We start from the raw sequence: 21,763 nt of genomic DNA, 5'->3' as shown, positions 1-21,763 counted from the left end.
TTGCCTTTCCCAGTGTGACATGACTCAGACAAAAATAGCCAGATAACATCACAGATGTTTACACCAATCACTGGTTATTGCTCATCCAAATGATGTTTCAATACAAACACACAACTGCTCCTTCTGTTTTATCACTGTCAAAATTTCATTTCGAACATAATAAATGCAGGAGTGTGAGCAGATGTGGCATTGACAGTTTGCTTTCTCCACTGGGCTGCGTGGCAAGCTAGAGTCACATCTGCATTTTTAGAGTATTTAATTCTGTGACTCTTTCACCCAGCCTGGTGCTCCTCAGTTGGCTGCTGGGGCTGGTGTGGATGGGCTGTGGCTGTGCAGGAGATCTGGAGAGCTACTGACAGCTCAGAGCTCTGCAAACAGCAGCACCTACCACCAGTCAGCTCCTGGAACCACAGGTGCATCACTGGCTTCTTGGAGAGCGTTGGGTAAACTCACCTTTCCAGCCACAGAGAGTCCCTGAATACAGTGATTGTGTTTATCCCAGATTTTTCCCAGTGTTTGCCATAGTTCTGCAGCATCCCTAACTTTGGTTTGGGTCCCAGCTGTGCTCTGGTAAAGCCCTTGGAAAAACTGGCTGTCAAAACCAGCAGGATGGGAATCTGCAGCCCCTGGGATGGGTGGAATTTCAGAGAAGGGGTATTTCTTGTCAGGGGGAGGTGTGTCAGGCCAGGAGGGTCACCCAGGTCCTGGCTCTCAAGGATCCCATAATCTATGGAAATGAGCAGCCTATAATTCTGGGAACCAGGCAGAGAGAAATCCCAAGGAAGAAACTATTTTAGTATAACAACAGCTGAAACCATAAACCACTGTGAAATAAATATACTTTATAAACATAAAGTGAAAAAGTAGTCCCTCACTTACAGTTTTTATGTGATTTATGTCTTTAATTTATTTAAATCAGTGACCCATCAAATGCAGACACAAAATTAGAAATTCAGCAAAAATTTCATCAGCCACAAGGAAATACTGAGGTTTTATTTGTTCTCTTCCTGCAGCTGCTTCTCCACGTTACATGAATTTATCTCAAAATGAAGCACAATGAGGAATCATCTTGCCAGAATATTATTGATCTGTGATTTGGGTACCAGGCTCACTACCCTGTAGACACAGATGCCAATGAGAAAATTTACTCCCTCTCACCCCCAAATTTTTTCAGAGAGTACTTTGTTTCAGATATATCATTCTGTAAGCTTTTCACAGCAGTTTTGTGACCAAATATATGCCCCTTACATTACTTCTGGGATTTTTCAGTAAACCAGGAATGAGTCAGGATGCTTGTATTAGTCAGCTGGCCATGGCTTGAAAGCTGCTGATATCCATGCACAAGGCCCAGAGGGCTCCACACATAACCAGGCTGGGCTCTGAAGTGCTGAAGGGAAGGGGTTTCTCTTTTTTTTGCATTCCTTTCTTTTTTTTCCCCCATTGGTTACAGTGGGATTTAGTTCAGGCTCAATAAATTCAACAACAAGCACCGGATCTTCAGCTGGTGCGGATTTCACACATTTGCTTCAAAAGCAGACGCTGCCTTTCACAGTGGGAATTTTCCTGCTATCTTGGGTATACACAATTTGCAAGTGCTGAAGTCGGAGTGTCCAGCTCTGTAACTTGGAAAAAGATACTGAGGTTTCCCCTGCCTTACTGCTGTCCACACTCTGAGCAGTACTTTTCTCCTCATTTTTACTGTCTTTGTTGTTGACTAGTGAGATTATTATTTGTACAGACATTTTCCAGGAATATGTGACCAGATTATGCCCATGGCATTTGAGAAAAAAATGGTCCATGTATCAGTACAAAGCCAAATATTCACAGAATGAGATCTTCTTTAGCCAGCTCTACTTGATTTTCTTTTAGGACATCATAGTGCTTGTAACAATCAGGCCCTCCCTACCAAAATAATCCATCTCTCAATATTTTACCAGGAATGCTACACCAATATATCAGTCATTAAGCATTGAAAAAGGAGTTTCAACTTTCTCCAAGATACTGATTCATTTTGAACCCTCTGAGCTACAAACAACCTGTTTACCCCTGCAGCAGCCACCTGGTCAGGTTATGGGTGGTCAGGGAGGAAGGGCTGATGGGGTAGGATGTGAGTATGGGCACATGGCTTGAATGAAGCCCCACTCTCCATAATTGCCTCAATGAAAAGAGAGTTCAGTTTTGAAGGCTTGGAGGTGTGCAAGTACTACCTGGAAAAGCTCTTTTATCTTCTGTAGAATGGGGTTAGTTCAACTCATGAGTGTATTTATTCCTTAGGAAGATATCTTTAGGATTAGACTCTTTTAAAGTGAAACAAAGACAAGTTGCACTTTCTCAAGGCTATGTCATTATATGTAAGAGCTCCTTCTGGAGTTTGGTCGTTGAAAATATTTTAAAAGTATTTTTTTGTTAATAGGGTGAGCCATAAAGATGAGATAATGGCATTCAAATATTTGTTCTTGTTCCACAATGATTACCCTTTTACCTTATCTATGTCAAGGAAAAGCTCCTACATTCATAATGCAAATTTTCTGCAAGTGGTTCTTTAGAGCTGTGCCCAGCTCTGCACAAAGACAGAGGCTTCCTGAAGGGCCTTGAACTCTGCTCTGTGACATTCTGTGATGGTCACAGAGATTTCCTCCTCAGCAAGACAACAGAATGAAACTGGTGATTTCTGCAAGACAAGGACCAGTAGCTGCTGCCTGTTGTGCCCCTCCACACGGTACCTCCTGTGAGAGGTACCCAACTATCCCAGGTGTGCCTGTGCAATCTCGCTCTAGAGGTGTGTGCTGCAGACACTGGGCATGGACCTCGGCAGCTCCACAGTCCTTCTAATAGATAACCCATGCTGAGAGCCATAGGAGACAGGAAAGGCATTCTTGTTCATCACTTATGCCAGAATAGAACCCAGAAATATTTAACCCAGGTTCTAGCATGAGTAGGAGAATCCTTATGGTGTGAGGTCAGATACTGGAAAACACACACAGCCCTATCCTTATCCAGTGGGGGGATCAAGTAGTGTCTTTAAAGTCTATTGCCCTGACCTGAGTTTTTGTCTTTATTGTCACAGAACCTTTTCTGATATATTTTTTTTTTTTAATTATGTTGGAAAAACCTGTGAGATAATCAAGTCCAACCTTTGACCAGACACAACATGTCAACTAGACAACAGCACTAAGTGCCACATCCAGTCTTTTCTTAAACACCTCCTGGGATGGTGACTCCACCACCTCCCTGGGCAGCCCATTCCAGTGTCTAATGACCCTTCCCATGAAGAATTTCCCTTATGACCATGTGCTATTCCCAGGCTTTCTGACCCAGGCTCCACTGCCTGGTGTGATGCTGCTGTGCTGACAGCTCCTTCTAGAGTTTCTGATAGTAATGGACAACAGGCATAGCATGCAGCTGTGTCTCTGCAATTGTTAGAGCCAAGTTTAGATGAGATTTCATCTGTATCAGGCATGGACACTCCCTGCATTTGTGTCTCATTAACAGTATTCCCTCAAAGGTGGTGTATGCCAGGTTTTTCTGAGTCCTGGGAAGATAGATCATGCCAGTATAGCATCAGATCCATCATGACACAGGAGAGAGGGATCCATGATGTCTGCTCTCCTCCCCCTACAACCTTTCTAAACCCATAAGAACAAGTAGAATGAATATAACAGACCAACTCTTTGCATTTTCAGGTGATGCTTTTGACTTCAAAAGCTTCAGAAGATGAATCTGCAGCACCATCAGACCAGAGCTCCAAGAGGAGTCAATAATTCTCTTTCCAATGTCATCTCTATTGACCTCAAAATGAGATTTGCTTTTGCCATACTCTGTGGAATATGGAGCCCTCTAATGTCAAGAAGCTGCACTGGGTGAAATGTGTCCTCCACAGCTCAGCTCCTCACCTGTGAGCAAGTTGTGGATAGTGGAGGATTCATTCTACTGTGCTGAAACACGGGAGGAGATCCTTGATGAATGACGGACATGTATTATGTGTGTTGGTTCCACCTGCAGACTTCTACTCTGATAAGAGCTGACTCCGCTGGTGCTTCATCAGGCCTGAACTCAGTGTTGTATCTTTTAGAAACTGATATTTTTCTAATTATAGATGTTTTTACAGCAGCGGTGGTGCACACCATTCCATCAAATACTGATGGGAAAATGAGGTAAATAAACACTCTGTGTTGCATGACAGTTTTCCTTGCAGAATAGATGCAAGGCAAAATTCTAGAAGAAGCCAGTAAGTTAAAGTTAGAAATGAAATCCTGCCAAACCCATAAAGTTGGGAAAAATATGTGGTTACAAAAGAAACAAAGAGTATGAAGAGATAGCCATGCCACTGAACCTCAAACATTGTCCAATGGCCAAAAGCAAAAGTAAAGTTGTATTAATAGTAGAGAGTTTAGCATGTAACAATGAGAAAATCTGTAATAATGGCTTAAAAAGCCAGTCTAATTTTCCATGACCCTCCATAAGCCCAGTAATACTCATTAGTGTCTACATGAATTTGTTAAACCTCCTCAGCATTGAAAAAACATGACTTCATTCAATTTGGATTTGTGTGCATCTAAAACTTTACATGCTGCAGCTTCCCGGGAGTGACAATAACTTATATTTGAGGATTAAAGAAACACATGATATATTCCACATCTCGACAACAGTAGCTAAATATTGTAATCTGCCACATTTCAAAAAGCAATCAAATGAACAGAGCCCTGCCCTTTTAAGCAAGCAAGCTTGCCTGTGAGAGAAGCATTCTGAATTCCATAATTAAATGAAAAATGAGATGAATGCAAGTGAGGCTCCGAGCTGATGCAGCTTCATTGTTACAGCAGGGTCATTAATAGTTATTGATGATAACTGGGATAAACTGTCAGATATCATCCATGTGACATGAACAAATGACTAAGATGTGGAATTCTTTAAGGAAAGAAAAATCATTGGGTGAACTTGCAAGCTAAAAGAGTAGATACAATAAAATACAGAAACAGGGCATCTGCTTTAATTTTGGACAATCTGTGTCTGAGTAAGGAACCCAGCGTCCCACAAAGATCTGCCATGGCACAGCAATGTTACAGATTTCAGAAGTAAGTTGTGATGAAATGCCCCTTTTGGCTCAGGAGCCTGTGTTCACCCCTGACTAATTTCATTACTGCTGCTCAAGCTGACATGCTGATTAAAAGAAAGTCATTCCATTTAATCATTAGGTAAACACAATGCAGAGTGCTTGGTGGGTTCGGTAAACGCGGAGCAGGTCGGTTATTGCTCCTTGGGTGCTGATAGTGCTATCAGGCTGGATCATCTCCTGTGTTATCAGCACCCTGCTCTGCTCTGAAGAAACTTCTTGAAATTGCAACATCGTAAACAAGAAGCCTTTGGGTATTTGCTTTTCTCTCTTTCAAACACACATAATCACTCAGCAACACCAGGATGGTTAAATTACCCTTAGAGCCAAATGACTTTGAATTAGATTTGTTCTCTTAAATACATCAATCCCCCAGTGCCAAGGTACCTGTGGAACTAATGTACCAAAAGATCTCTGCTGGGGAGATATTGTGCCACCCAGTTACAGCCTAAGGTGCATGAAGTGCATAACCCCCCCCAACAGCTCATGTTGTGATACATAGACTATGTATTTCTCTGAGCCCACCCACACCAACGTTCCTTGAAAGGCCATCCAAGATTCTTCTCCTATGCCAATACTGTCACCCCTTACTGAAGAGGGACATTTTGAACTCAGGTGTGGAACTCACAGTTTTCAAGGCAGGTGAAGGCATTTCAGCACTAGGGTGGGATTTTGCAGAGCACTGCTGCAGATCCAGCTCTTCAAAGCAGTGGGAACTTTACTATTGATTTCCACGAGAGTGGAATTAAAGTACAGCTTTCCGAGCCCCTTCTGTGGAAAAAATCATAGAATTTCTTGGTTTAGAAGATCATCTAATTTCAACCCTCCTGCCATGGACAGAGACACCTTCTACTAGACCAGTTTGCTCAAAGTCCTGTCCAACCTGGCCATGGTGATGCCCTGAGGGCTAAGCCAAGCCAGACTTAAGCACTGATGGGCATCCTCCCTGTTATCTCAGTCTTGGCCATGGAGAACAACTCCTCTCCTTGCATTTGCACTGGCACCATCTGACCTGAAAGCCCAGGGGAAGTGATGGGCAGGGTACACAGAGCTGACAAAGCACTACAGCACAGTCAGTGCTTTTCCTTGGACAGAGCTGATCTTTTCCTCAGATTCACACAAATATGGAGCCTTGCTCTGCTGCCTTGAAGGGGCACCACACAGGAGGATGTGTCTAAATCCTTCTAAAAAGGGATGTTCTGTCATTCTGCAAGAAACATCCTCCAAACTCAAGTAGGAGTTTTGAAAAGGCCTAACTTTGCAAATTAATGCTTTTCAGGCAGTTCCTGTCATATTTATTATTATAATTACGATTACAGCTATTGGCATTTTTGCCCATAGTTTCTCATGCATTTCCACAGAGAGAGGATAAAACTGGAACCCAATTAATTTTTCCAATTCTGCTCTCACACCTTTGAAAACCAAGAAACTCTGCAGTTGTCACCAGCCTGCCTGTTATTTTGTTTGCTGCTCCCCTCCTGAACAGTGGCATCAAGACATGCTTATTTTTGATACCTTGTTGTCATTTCTCTTTGTTTTCTCTTTGCAAGATGCTGATGGCTCGTTGCAAATTGGAGAAGGCTCCCAGCATGTCAGCTGTCTGGACAAACTGTGGGAGCAGGTTAGCTGGGAATAAAACCTCGCAGAGACACCGGTTTAATGCTGTTTGCATGGCTTTACCTCTTCAGTTTGCAATGACTCCGACTTCAAAGAAGTGCTTTACAAGTTCCTACATTCAGAGCTTTGTAGATAAAAATATTTGTTTCGTCTTCCCATCAGGTACTCTCAGAAACAGCCTAACAACAGCTGGTAAAGGGGAGGGAGGCATTTTATTGTTCTGATTCCCTTAAAGCAGCAACACCTTGCAAAACTGCAGGAAAATTAGAGGTGCTGTGATTTTTCTGCTGTCATCCTTCCTAGCTTGTGTGTTCCAGTTTAACACATCCTCACAACTGTGATTTTGCATGACCATAATTAACATTTTGCCTTCTGAATACAAAAAGATGCATTTCCTGGTCTGCCTGGATGCTGTGCCAGGGAGCATTGTTTCCCACTTCATAACATTTTAACATTCTTGGGAAACATTGGTCTATTCCTTAAAATTTTGTTCAGATAAAACCTCAGCCAAGAGTGCTGTAGGGCTTTTCACATGAATCTTTCCAATGGCCTCGTTTAAAGCATGAATTTTCTTCAGGGGCTGTTGTGTTAACTTATTTACTTATTATTAAGGACGTTGAAGATCTAGAAAAATAAAGGCAAACCTGCGGAGTGCTGAGCTGAAGGACGTGCATCCCAATCACAGCACGCGGTGAGGTGTAGAGGGTGTTATTAGGATAAAAGTCTGACCATGAAAAGTGACAAAACACTCATTACCTTGAGAAAGATCAGCATTTCTCCTGTGTTTCTCTTGTGAGAACAGAGGTTCTCCTTCTTTGGCTAAACCTTCTTTCTGATTAAGTCACTGATTTCAACCTCATGATGAACTACATCTATTTTTTCCCTTCCACTAAAAAATTAGACTATTTTAAAATGAACTGTGAATTCTGCAGAAATATTCTGGTTTAGACAAAATTGGCATTGAGTTGCTAGGCATTTTTTTGTCAAGAAGACAATGAGAAAATGGCACTGATTTTACACTGGTGCTTAGAAAATTTACCATTCAGGCCCATGTCTGAGTCTCCTGTTTGCTTGATTCATTGCAGATTTTCCCCTCATCGGATGAGTAGCTTGACCATTTGATTTTATTGTTGGTTTCTTTCCAGATGCCAGAAGTACTGAGTATTTGAATATATATCTGAAGTTCAGCAGGAAATTGAAAATTGATTCTCTACAGCAGTTATCTGAGATATGGTTCAAGTTCTCACTTCAAGTTAGCCAGAGCAAAGAGCTAAAGCAGTCTCAGGGGAATGCCAGCTTGACAGATATTCTGGAGTGATTTCTGTGGCATCTTTGAAGAGAAATTCTGAAATTATGCTTTTGTTTAAAGAAGTCTCCTGTCTTCCTCAGCTCTCTAAATAAGCTTGGAGGGTAAGAAGATAACAAAAAGGATTTTGGGTTCTTAGTAATACACAGACACCTTTCAGTGGAGACATGGCTGATGAACTGTCAGATAAGGTGATGATCAGATCCAGGCTCTTTATGATTTTCCTTAGCAGTGCTATGGCATGGCCACAGGCTGTAGTCACAGCTCAGCCTGCTCATGCTGGATATCACAGATGCAGCTGTACAGGAGGTGGCTTCTTCCCAAAGTATTGACCCCTGGACTGCAATAGGAGCCAATTGGACAGGAGAGAAAGGAGGACACAAGATGACAGACCATTTCTGGAACTGGGATATCCACAGAGACAGACAGGGAGTGTGTGGATGGCTGTTCCTACAAGCACATCCACTGCTGAGCAGTGTTGCAGACTCGTGTCTCAGCCTCTACCCCAAAACTCAATTTACCCTCCTGCATTTCCCCAAGCGGCTCCCAGGGCTGCCCAACGCTGCTGAGGCAGAGGAGGCTCCAGCAGAGCCAAGTGCTTGCTGTACAAGTAAGTGGCATGACACAAAGTCCTATTTTTACCAATGTTTCCCTGAATTTGATATACTGACAGAGATGCACTGACTCACAATGGTGACCTTTGGCATTCTGAGACGTATATAAATGAATGCTTAAAACAACACTTGGCAGCAGAGCTGAGAGATGGTTTATCTCAGCGAAACGAATTTAAACTAATCTGGGGTAACACATTTGCAAGAATATAATGGTGACTTAGATACTTCCCCGCCTCAGCTTAAGGTGTCTCCAGCAGCACCTGCAGTGGTGGCCTATCAAATGTCACTTGGCCTCCAGAACCTGTGATATATGAGAGCTCAAACCCCTTTTATGCTCTGGCAGGAGAGTGAGTGCAGTAATGATTCCCTGTTACAGGCCAGTGTTAGTTCAATACAGATTGATTTGGTTCTGTGTCTTTTTGTTTAAAATGCATCTCCACACAGATGGGTCTGGTGTGCTCGAACTTCCTAAATAATCATTTCACCAAAATTCTGTAATAAATAAATTACCCTCAAAAATCTACTGGAATTACAAATAAATCAGCAGATTCTCTGTTCAGCAGCAGCAATAAATCCTTCCTCTATCACAGCATACAGTGTTTACATTTGCCTAGGGGCTCTAAAACATTATGAGATGAAATGATTTTCCTGTTCCTTGGTGTCTGCCTGCCATAGAATTTAAGTGTTTCATGAATTTAATTGTGAAGAGAACAGTTTAACATTTTTCAGACCCCTGTGGGAAAATGGGAGGAGGAGCCAACCGGATATTATGCTGCCTGGAAAATGATTCATATTTAAAATTTAACAATGATGACTGTATCAGGGGAGATTCAGAAGGGCAGCAAATGACCCCATGCCCATTAAAGATCTGTGCAAACTGGCAGAAGAAGGATTTGGTATCATAAGTAGGGCCTAGCCTTCTGCTTGTGGTAGAGTTTCATTCCAGGTTGCATAAATATCTCTATTTATGCAACATTAAGCCAATTTTCAGCATTTTCCTGGAAATCTATTAGTTGCTTTCAGGCTCTCTGAAAGGTATCTTATTTCATTGCAGGAGAATTCATCTGTCATACTCTGAAGAGAGTGTTTATATCTCTAGCAACTAAAAGCTTGCAAAAAGGCAGCTGCAATCTTTTGCTGGAGCAGAGGCAGAAGACACAAACACTACTGTTGTTTCTTAGATGTAAAAAGAATTCTATTTTCAATGGAAGAGGTTGTCCTGACTTACCTTGATTACTGAAATCAAGGAAAACATAACTTCAGTCTACCAAACCATTTCTGTAGATTTTAGGGAATGAGAGAGGGGATTGCTGTACAAGCTGGGAAAGAAAACAAAACTGCTTGTTTTATCTCCTTTGAACATCCAGCCCTTTATATTTTCATTTTTGCCATCTCTATTTTGTTTTCTTGGTCCTCTTTTATTCACTTTCTTGCTTTGAAAGAAAAACAAGAAGGAATTCTATGCTATCGTATATGATTCCTTATTCTGACTTCCATGCTTGGTGCACAGAAGTCAGGGTGTGACATGAACAACAATTTGATGTACAGAGCCTGCCATGACAAAAGATTCTTGGATTTTCTTTCAGAGCAAATGACAACAAAACCTTTGAAAACCTGAGAAGAAGAAGGTGGGATAGTAAAAGGGATGTGTGGGAGAAGAGGACTATAAAAAAAGGATCAAAACAGATAAATGTCAGTTGGCAAGTGATAATATACTCTTCAGTTTCCTAGAGTTAAATTTGTAGCTTCCAATGTATTTTAGTGATGGATCCTGCACAGGAAGCTTAACGTGAATTAGCTGCTGTAAATTTGTTTCCTAACACCAACAAAAAGAATTACATATCATCTATAAATTTTGCTAATGTTCTTTGTAGAGAAGCAAAATCAGCAGCAAGAAAAAGAGTAGTGCTGACAGTTTCAGTGAAGATGACAATCAGTCAAGTATAATGTTCATCACTCCTTATTTACTGTGATAATTAGATCCTGACATCCTGCACTGGGATGTGCATGGCTTGCTTTGCTCAAGATGTTGCCCACATTGTGTCTTTGGGAGTTGTCTCCTTCCCTTGCCACAAACTTAATACACGTCCTTTTAGTGTACCTGCCCTGGAAGTGAGTGCTTCCAAAGTTCCTGATGGTCCCAGCACCTCTCTACGTGTGCACCAGCTGACACAGAGACAGATGAATCCGCTTCCAGGGACACCACAAAGCACTGCTCTGGTTCATTAAAGCAGATGCCTGGGTACATGTCCAGTAAATGCTCCTCATCACTGAAAATTAGCAGCGGTGTGAGAGGGTCTCTTGAACTTTGTAGCTGCAGTCAGGGCTAAGAATGACAGAATCTGAGTGCTGGGAACTGGAAGAAATAAAAGAGTAAATCTGAAAGCAGAACAGTCTGGAGACTGGAGCATTCCTGCATCTCTCTTAGGGTGGGACTGTGCATTAGCAGATGGCAGCCTAAAAACAATATGTGCTGAGAGAGCTCGAGATGTATGGCAAGATTTTCAACACCTACGCAACCGCTCAAAGGAGTATTGTCTGTCAGGGGTGGTGCAGGGATTTACAAGTTGCTTTTGTGTGGATTTCTGAAGCTATTATCTGCACACCATCAGCCAGGAGACGTTGGAGGCAAATTCAAGGCAAATTTTCACAAAATGGAATACGATAACTAGTCACAATATTAATCCATAAGCTTTGATGTGAGCGTTGTAAAACACATACAAAGCAGCCCAGACCCCTCTCATTGGCAGATCATGGAGCTGGGTTGGTTGTGAGAGGCAGCAGAAAATTGCAGCTCAAGAGCAAATCATGATCTTGCCATCTGCCTGGAAGGAACTATTATATAGGGTTTGCTGTCAATCAACCAACCTGTTTTGAAGCAAAGGCAGAACAGTATATGATTTTTTTTTTTTTCCATGCTCATTTCATGCACTAATTCCTTACTCAGGAACTATTTCCAGCACACAGGGCTCTGTTCGCAGCTCCCTGCCCAGCCCTGCAAGCAGGGAGATGAGGTGTGGAAGAGAGGGTTTTTCTTAAATAATGACAAAGCCCACAAGCTGTGACAAGGAGTTAAATCTTAGGGTATTGTATTTGTTAAAGTGATGGTATCAGGGACTATTGGCTGCTCTGTATCCCATAATCAGGATAATTCTCACTTTTTTTTTTTTTTTTGTTCCAGTGTGAGAATTTTCCCCAGTCTCTCATTTCCACCTCTTTAAGAGTGTCTTTTGTGTTGCTTTATGATATTTTTTTTTGGTTGGTTGAGGGTGGCTTTTTTCATGAACATACCTAAGGCAAAAATTGTTGCTGTCTGCCTGCTTTATCTTTTCAAAGATTTGCCTGTGAACTCTAGGCTATAGTACTGCACAGCAGTGTATTTCATCCATAACTAAATTTCCTTATGTAGCACCTCTAACCTGAGGATCTCCAAGCATGCTAAAATAGGTGTGTGGAAGCCACACCATGCCCCTGCCAGAATCCAGGGCATTTTAGAAGTAATAAACTGAAGTATAATTTAATATCATAGAGTGAATCCATTATAAGGGTTCACACTGCAGGGGACAAGCAGCAAAGAAACCTCTCAATTTGTTAATGGGTTTTTTTTCCACCACTGACTTTCTTTGTGATAAAGTGGAAGCAAAAACACGGGTTTGCAAATAAGCTATTTGGTCAATCCCCTGGTGTAATGTAAGAGCTGAGATTTGCTCTGCAGCGGAGGCTGAGGCAGAGTTAGAGGGCTTTAAAGTGCTATTTTCAGGGTAGCACCTGGAGTTACAAAGACCAGAAATTCAACACTGCAGAGCTGATCTGGCCTCTTGCATTTTCCTTTGGCAGAGGCACCAACCAAAGCTTCTGTTCCAGAAGAGGTGCTGGGCTATGCCAGGATGTGCATTTGCTGTGCACTGGAGCACCCAGGCAGACCTGGGTGTCTGGAAACATTTCACAGCCAGGAGAGGCATTGAGCTCACAGCACAACTCCCTTCAGGGCTCCCTGGCACACAGCACAACCACCCTGGCCCCTTTCCCAAATCAGCCTGGTTGTGCCTTGTCACTGGGATTCACTATAGACAAAAACCACTTACTATAATAAAGAAAACCCCTTCCACCTGACAGTGTTTTGAACCTTCAGACCAGCTTCTCCCCAGGTTCAGGTGGTTTGAGTTTATAAAAGCTCCCAACAGGAGGGAGGAGTAGAGGGGTGGTGTGGTTTAAGTGAAGGAAGCAGCCAAAAAGAATCTCATGGAAAAAAGTCTTTGAGCTGAAGTGAGACAGAAGCAAGAACTAAACCTGCCTGTGTTCTCAGTGGTTTTGGGCTTTTTAAGGTTGGTGCTTGGGAACCAGAGTTTTGGGGCTTGTGGAGTGGTTTACTGGTTGTGGTTTGGGCTTTGAGCTTTCATGGTGTTTGTTGGGGAAGCTTTTGCTCTTCACAGCAAGGGGAGTCTGGGGCTGACTGGGAAAGGGTTGATGTATTTTTGATCTTTTGTCTGTGTAGCAACTTTTTTGTATGGCACCTGGCTGCTCTTCCTACAGTTTTCCCTGAGCCAGGAGAAGGTGGGAGGCTGGCTGGGCTGGGGGAACCTCCCCCAGTGCAGCTGGGGAAGAGATGGGGTATCAAGCTGAGAGTGACTTGCTGCAATATTATAGGGAGAAATTTGTTTCCTAGATAACCTTGTTCCTATGCTGATGCCTGGAATATGTCAAATTTGACAGAAGAGGCTTAATTTAACTGCTGTTGAAGCCTCCTTTTTTTTTATTACCTTGGCATAATGACAGAATCACAAAATGGTTGGGGTTGGAAGGGGCCTCTGGAGATCATCTGGTTCAACCTTTCTGCTAAAGCTGGTGAAATAATAATGGAGACCTATTGTTTATTAAGTCTAACTGAAATTTAGGAACATAGCAAACATAGAGGGAGTGAAGATAGCCCAGTGACCAAGTCTGAGCTCACCACAGGGGGTGGTGAGAATTTGCTTCCCAAAGTGCCTAAGTGGCTTTGCTTCTCTTGGATTTACTTCATTTATGTTATGAATATTAAAACACCTGTGCCTTCATGCAAAAATTGACTTTTCAGCAGCAAAAATTAATGCTAAACCTGTGCCTGAAGACTGATGTTTGACATAATGAAGGGGGTAAATCAAATGCCGAGGGTTCCCTCTGGCTATAGATACACCAACTTTCACTCTGACCCATGATTTGCCCACTGTAGACGGGTCTTGCATGCCATGTGGTTTTAGGTGGTCTGGAAAGGCAACTTCAGGCTGACAAAAGTAATGGTTTGTTTTCAAACCAGGGCTATTTCAGCAGCATTTTTTGTAATGAGTTCAACCTTGCTAATCTAAGAATGGGCTGGAGGCTCTTGAGTCTGTGCTGTGCAGAAGTTGAGAATCTGTGAGAAGGTTCTGGATTTTCAGATCAGAATGATCTCTCCAGCTAATGTATGGCTGATAAAGGATAACAGCACCACAAGAAACCATGAACTGGCATCACTCCAGCTCTGCTTTAACTTTTATTTCTTTGCTTTTTGGTGTATCTGAACTGAAGCTAAACACACAACTCGTCTCCATTATGTGATGGTTATGTTTACCTGCCATGATATCCTGAGCCCACTCATGTTTTTCTGGTAATATTTTAAATATATTGAGTGCTATTGATTTTTTTTTTTGCATGATGATAATGTACTGCACAGATAACTCTTGTTAATCCTTAGCAAATGCTGATCTTGTCATCTTGTCAGCTAATGACAAGTTATAGATAAGGGTTGAGACTTTTTGTGTGTGTTGTCCTACATACTTTAAAAATAACTAGGACACAAACTTTTCTGATATAAACTTCCCTGACAAATATAGATGTGTTCTTTTTTCTTTCTCTCCTCTCTTAGGCACAGGAAAACTGCAAAAAGCAGAATTGCTGCCTCCCAAACACAGTAATTGTGAAGACTAGACATCCCTTTAACAAGGATTAGCAACACATTTAAAGTAGGCTGGGAAGAATAATTGTGAAAATCCTTCCTTTTGTGCTCTGCTCTCACGTGTCCCTTTTGTCAATATTCAGACTCGTTATTTTATTCTTTGTTTTCCCGTACAAGCTACTTATTGTGCTCTTGTGGTTTGCCTGGTTTTTTTTCTCCCTAATGGCTTTGGTTATGTCATCTCCCTGGTTGGATCTTCCCTGTATATTTAGGGGTGGCTGACAGAACTGCTGCTTCTGCCAAGAGAGTTTGGTGTGGCTGAGGCAGCAAGGAGAGAGGTATTGCAGGGATGTGGCAGAAGACAACAGGGTGGAAAGGAGCTGCCAGGTCTGGGTGCCAAGTACAGCAGGTGGAGCATCTCCACCAAGTGTGTTGTGCTATTCCCTGTTGCTGTATCCTTGGCTGGTCCTCCATACCCATATGTCTGCACCTGTGCTGGGAACAGAGCAAATTTCCCAGCACCCTGTACGTGAAGTGGGATGACAACTGTCTGAAGCAGCCCCTGGGATCCCATGGGAAGCGGCTTCCCTGGACATGTTGTTCAGCTCTGCTGCTTCAGGCTCCTGGTGTGTGTGGTCTGTGTTGGCCAGCAGAGGCTGTGGTCACAGCTGGACAAAATGTCAAAAATATCCTTGATGTTTTTCCTCCTTGAAAGATTGTGTACCTTTCTAGCTAAGCTTTTCACGGTCAGCACGTTTACCTCCAGGAAAAACAGTGTATCCTCTCTTGCCACTGGAAATCCATAGGAGAGGAAAACATGGCAATACAGACAAAGGGATTGAATGCTGTCATGGAAGACACAGGAAAGGCAGGAAAGGAAATGGGTTCAGCTTGGTCACTGAGGTTGGACCAGACCTCCTACAAGAGAGGGAGAAAAGTGGTGGGGACTGGAAGTCTCAGGGCAGGGAAAGTTTTCCTGGGAATATATAAAAAGTGATAGGCAGGGAGAGGAGGAGCACCTGGCTGAGCACAGGGGATGTGCATGTAGAATGTCAAACATTGCTGCACTCATACACATGGAATGTGGCTTTGAAGTATTTTAGGGCAAAACTGAGTCCACAGCTGATGTCTAGGGAACCCTAGAACTTGTTCTCTCCCTGTACCAAAGGAATCCTGCTTTTCTCTTCATGCTTCCTGTTCCACTGGAGAAAAATGCAAGAGCAAGAAACACAGGGAGGCTTTGGGCCCTGGCTGAGGATTTCTTGGCTGGTTTTACCCTGGGCTTCGTGATTGCTGTTCAGGCAATCACATGTAGGCAGCTCAATCTTCACACACTCAGCTGCTGGTTTTCCATGTGGGCTGGTTCTCAATGGAAGAAGAGCTGTGTGGGGAGGGCCAAGCAAAACTTCTGCTCTGTCAGATTTTTTTTTTTAAAAAGCTTCCACAAATGTTGTGAACCAAAGACAAAAGAGTCAGAAATTTGGCTTTTGGTGGAATTGAGGTAAAACTTACTGTGAGACTACACTTGGCTCACCTGGGTAGGAATATTTTGGTAGTGAGGAACTGCAGTTTGCTGTACCTGTTGCCCAGGCAGCAGCCAAGGCAGAGTTTGGGATATGGAAAGGAGCTTTTTAGGGGTGGGTGGAAGCAGCTGGGAGGGATGGAGAACACAATCTGTGAGAAGCAAAGCTTCATTGTCCCAGGAGCACTAGAACTAATGAGCTTTGCATTTCCAAGGTGGTGAGCCTTCTCCAGACCCTGTGAAATGCATGCCTGGGATGTGTTGTGTTCAATCTCCACATGGGGAAAAGGGGTGTGTGGGGGAGGAGGAGAGAGAGGCAGAGGAGGCAGAATGCAGAAAGTAGAGGCCAGAGGCCCCTCTTTGGGTGCAAGCACCAATCTGCTGTCTGCATGAGCCTGCCTGAGTTGCATATGCTCTCCTTTTCTGTGTGCCCAGAAAATTGTGATAAATAGAGGTTCAGGCAGGGAAGAGCATTTATTTTTATTTGCCTATTTTTGTCGTTCACTTGGCATCTCTAGATGAATGGTGGAACCAGGAGGAAAAGGCTATTCTCCCTGTGCATACAGCCCTTGTGTGTGAGGCAGACTGTCTCAGAGACAGTTGGATACCTGCTGACCTCTTGCAACCCACCTTCACCTCGGAAATATCGTGCCAGTGTCTGCTTTTGGCAACTGTGCCAGAAACCCCATGGAGTCTTTCAGCCAGAGCTGTGGATAGGCAGTTTTCCCTGCTCTCCAACTGGGATAGTTCAGCCTCTGGTCTCTGTTCTTTCCTCTGTACCATCAGGTATCAGAGTGGGGGGGAAGGACCTCCTTCCAACACTGCACCTCCCAGCAGTCAGGCACAGACCATGTATCCCAAAGGTTGTTCCGCCCTTCTGCAGGGCATGGATTCATCCTGCCCCAGTGCTGGTGGGAGCTGCCATTGCACAGGATGGTTGACACAACCTTTTGTCCTGTCTCCCCTCTATCTAGAGACAAATTAGTCTTTCAGCCTTCCCTTTTCATAACAAAGGATTTTGAAATGTGCAGACTGCTCACTTGTGTCTTATTTTTCCTTCCTATTGTCTCTTTCCAATGTGCCAGTAGCCCCACAATTCAGTATAGGCCCAGGGGCACATGTAAAGTATCATCCCCTCCCTGTCAAAGCCAAGTGAGGAGGCTGAAATAAAGCCCCAAAGCATCAGGTGATGCTTAGCAAAGAGTGTAAGAGGAGCTGTTTCATGTCTTGTTGGTCCACTGAAAGTTAAACTTGGCAGCAAAGACATCCAAGCAGGTGTGAGGATGCTGCTGCAAGATCTGCCAAGGACTCCTGTGTTCCTGTCTGATGCTGGGAGCCAGGGCAGGGGAGAGGCTGCAAGCACAACCTGTTTAATATTCTCTCTGTCCCTCTGATCTCCCCCCTACCCTGCAGAAGCAACATGTCCCATGTTTCTGTAGAGCTTGTCCTGAGCAATAGCAGCATCTGTCAGGGGTTATGGTGGCATTAGCCTCGTGGAGCTGGGAGTTAGCAGTGCTTGGCAGAGTGACAGTTCTGTTGTACCTTACATAAATCTGTATCTTGCCTAAATCTGTCTCTGCCTAGTCTGCCCAGGTGTATGGTCACAATTTGTCTGGTTCCTCCTGCTGTCCACAAGGCCTTTCAGTTTCTCCAAAGATTATCTTTTCTTCTTGAGGCCCCTCTCCCTCATCTTTCTTCACAACTCCCTACTCCTCACCCTTTCCCTTCTATCTTTCCCACAAGTCCTAAAGGGAACATATTTTAAACAGGTGTTATTTTAAAATAAATTCCCATCACCTCTCCTCTTAAGTGCTGCAGAAAGCTCCCAGTATTCCCATGGAATGGGGGAAAGTCTTGAGCCTCCCTATGGCTTTGGCAGCAAACCCCAGCAACCCTCTACTCATCACCTCCTGATATGGGCTGTGCCTGATCCCAAGCCCAGGTACTCATCATCACTTCATGGTGCTTGCTTGTCTATCATCTGCTTTTTTTGACCCTTCTAGACCCTTCTCAGGGCAGAAAAATAATAACTACCCCAGTTCTTTGCCTTCTTCCAGTGTCTGAGGAAATTCTTCAGGAAAACAAGAAAGCCTTTGTTAAACAGATCATTACATCCCCAACCATACTGGTCACCATGAGGCTTGTCCTGAGCCACCCTCTCTTTCCCAGCTCTTCTCAGGGACCTGGCACCAACCCCACTGTGGGGAGGGTCCGTGTGCCAGAGTCCTCCTGAGGCACTGTCACACACCTGCCACCCACTGCTTTATTGTTTTAAGGCTATATTAAAGAGCTGCTCTGAACACCGTGGCAGAGACCAGCATAATGTTCCTGTCGGTCTGCAGGGCCAAGTTCTTAGTATGTATTGCCCAATAAAGCACAGCAGCTCTGAAAGAGCGTGTGATCTGTCAAGGAAACTCATTGCACCTCTCAGTGAGAGTCTCCACTGAGATGTATGTCCTTGGGTGCTGAGAAGGAGGTACTTAGGAGTAAGGGTACTTATTACTATTATTATTTACTATTGTTTGGTGCCTGGTGCTCGTAAGCTGTGCAGGTGCCACACTCTTCTACCACAACTCATCAAGGAGAAAAAAGAAAATCCCACCTTGTGCTATAGCACACATCTAGAGCTCTTAAAATGGAAGTTTCTGTTTTGTCTCTAAGCCTTATTTTTTTTATAGGCAGAGGTGAGAGTTGCAATGCCAAGTGAATGGTATGCACTAAGTCCATACAATGGCTCTTTAAAAAATAATTACATATGGTACAAGAGGGAGAGGAAACCACTCCATTCCTGTAAATGGCCACTTAAGATGTGGAGAATAAATAACTGTAATAAATAATCTGGCATAGCTGAGCTTTAGCATTTAGGAATAAATCAGAGCTCTTTCCCCATTGTCTGCATTGGAAATGGAGTTGGAAGGAAAGATTTCCCTCCGAGTTCTGGCAAGGTGTTGGAAAGCCCATGGGAGTCTCTTGTGCTCCCGTGTGTTTTGTTGCACTTTCCCTGTTCACAAGCATGTGCTGCTCTCTGTGAGAGAAAGGACACTCCCTTAAGTCTCGCTCGCCTCTCGTGAATAAGCGCAAGAACAACGCCGGGGAATAAAACCTCTGCCGGCGGAATTAACGCGTCCCCAGATCGCTCCTTGGCTGTTCAGCCCCTCACCTCTCCGCCAGCCCTGCCTTTTCCCCAGCGCTGGTCCCCCCTCCTGCCCATTCACTCATCCTGCCTCTCGCAGCCCGAGCGGCGGCTCCTCCGCGCTGGGCACGGTCTCAGTGCCGGTATTTAAATGCAGCTCCAGTCGCTGGAGAGAGCCTGGCTGGGGCTTGTCACCGAGGGCTGTGTCGCTTTAAGGCATGTGATACTTTCCCGAGCAGGGATGCATTGAAATAGGCTACGGTACTTCCAGCATCGTAGAGCAGTGTTGGAACCGCCGCCTTCCCCGCACTGCCCGCGCCGGAGTCAGGCTGGCTCTGCCCTCGCACACAGGCTGCTCCTCGCCCTTAAGTATCCTGGAAGCTGCAAATTATCTCAAGATCACTCCAAAGGTCTCGTCAAGCAGAAGGCGATGCTAGGAGATGATTTAAAGGTGAAAATGAGAAGGTTTCCACCCTTCAAACCTTGGCCACTTTACTGACGGCAGAGTCTGAGAGCTCAGATGTCTTCTTTACTCTGGAAACAGGATTTGTAACGAAAAAGAGATTTTTTTTTTCCTACTTTTAATCCTGATAAAGAAGATTATTGGGAGGCTATATAAAAAATCCGTTATTGTGATACAGATGGATTTAAAAAAGTATTAGATCTTTCCGATGAACACTACTAGAGTGCTCTGCTCTTGGTTGGATTACTCAGGTAAGGAGCTTCTTCAGGATTTAAGATTCAGAAAGCAGATCTGGAACTCATCAGATAATAAGTGGAAAATACTCAGTGCTGTGTTTCTTTAGTAATGATAAGATGATCCATATGTAAAAGTGTGTATGTGACAGCACCTCGCTTACAAACAAGTGCCTGAAGAAATATTTGTGAGAAATGCTGGTGTTTGAGCAAAGGGAGTTTGAAATAGTTGAGAGAGGTTTTTTGTGGGTTTTTTATTAAAAAAAAAAAAGGTAATAATTAAGGCTGAGAGGATTAAGTAAGTGTGCTGTCCATGTGCTAAGAATATGATGCTGGAGGAAAGACACAGGAGCATTTAGCAGGCTGGGGAAGTTTGGCTTTGCTTTGCTCTTTGACTGGGATTTTTAAAGTTCAGTTTAAACAACCTGAATAGCTGAAATATCCCTGTGTGAGAGTTCACCTTTCCCCTCTTACCTTGTGGTATGAAAAGCACGGGAGCACCAAATATGACAAGAAGGCATTAATTCCTGAAGACTCGGGAAGCCTACTGGGAGCTCCCTGATCTGAGGGGATTGAATCTGTTTTGCAAGATAAATAGGTCTAAAAAGAGAGGAGAAAAAGTGCATTGTGTACTGCAAAGCAAACAGTTGGAAATGAAATTAATTATAAGCTAAGCAGTGCATGAAGCACTCAGTACAGAGAAAGGAAGAGCCTCATGCTGATCAAAATAATGTTTTGGTATTCTCTATTAATTATACTTGTCAGTTTATATGGTTCATTTTGGCTAATTAGACTTAAAAAGCTTCCCAGAGACTGTGCTGCTTTAAAATCAGGGGCAAAAAAAAAAATTTATATGCATATATTTTATTACCACTATAGTTCACTATTTTAATATTGTTAATTTTCATACTGGTGAAATCCCCCATATCACACACAGACTTTTAAATTTTTTTAATTATTAATTTTTTTTTGTGTGTGAAGACGTGGTCTTTCTATGTGAGAGATTTAATCTTTCAGAGTCTTTCTTACTCTGTGAAAATGATGTTCAGCTGATTGGGTTATTAGATAGAGAACAGCATCCTGTCATTGGCTGAATGAGGAGAGTGCCTGAAGTTTGATTAATTTGGCAATATGAAATGCAGCAGAAGGTGTTATTAAGGGAACTGGACGATGTGTAGCGTAGCTGAGCCTTGCAAAACTCCCAGTCCTTGCAGGCATTGAGAAAGAGCTGTTGAAGTTAACAAGTCAGAGGGAAATTTAGCCAGTTGGTAGAGCCATGAACACAAGTACGAAAAAAACCACATTTATCTGTGTTGGGTGGCCAAGTACAGCAGCACCAGCAAAGAAACTGCTCTTTCCCTCTGCAACGGGAATATTTTTTAAAATTTTGACACAATCTGCTTTGAGAAAGCATCAAACCTTCTATGGAGTCCATCTGAAATTCAGTCTGGCCGTACCCCGGTCCCTGTGCGTGCACAGGTCGAACAAAAGGAAGCTGATTTCATCTGAGGGTTGGAACATAATTCTGAGAAACAATTACTTTGTTTGGTAGACAGAAGTGTGATTAATAATTAATGCTTGCAAAAGTAGAGAAACAAACAATAAACTGTGAGCTTCTGAGTCAGTATCAGCCTCCCAGTTTTGGGAATGGAGTATTTTTGCAATTCATCTTGGATAGCTGAGGATGTTTTATACCTTATTATAATGTGTTGAAATTAGCTTTGATACTGCCTGGACATCATGTGTTTTTCAGATGGCACTTTGATCCTTTTTTTTAATTTAACTTATATTTTTTTAACTGCCTTGTAAATTCCACTATGGATTAGTGTGGGAATATTTTCCAGCTGCTTT

At 43.2% G+C, this 21,763-nt stretch overlaps 1 protein-coding gene across 1 annotated transcript in view; it reads left to right on the top strand.

Moving 5' to 3' along the window:
* Nucleotides 1-19,330: 19,330 nt before the first annotated feature.
* Nucleotides 19,331-21,763, top strand: part of TAFA1 (TAFA chemokine like family member 1) — a 212,099-nt gene continuing 209,666 nt past the window's right edge. Inside the window, exon 1 of the mRNA XM_050312938.1 lies at nt 19,331-19,930. The gene's annotated coding sequence lies outside the window, so the exon portion shown is untranslated. The remainder of the gene's footprint in view (nt 19,931-21,763) is intronic.

Source organism: Myiozetetes cayanensis, unplaced genomic scaffold, assembly GCF_022539395.1.
Source record: "Myiozetetes cayanensis isolate MyiCay16 unplaced genomic scaffold, myiCay2020 scf18, whole genome shotgun sequence".
Lineage (NCBI taxonomy): Eukaryota > Metazoa > Chordata > Aves > Passeriformes > Tyrannidae > Myiozetetes > Myiozetetes cayanensis.
This window is presented reverse-complemented; position numbering and strand designations above follow the sequence as displayed.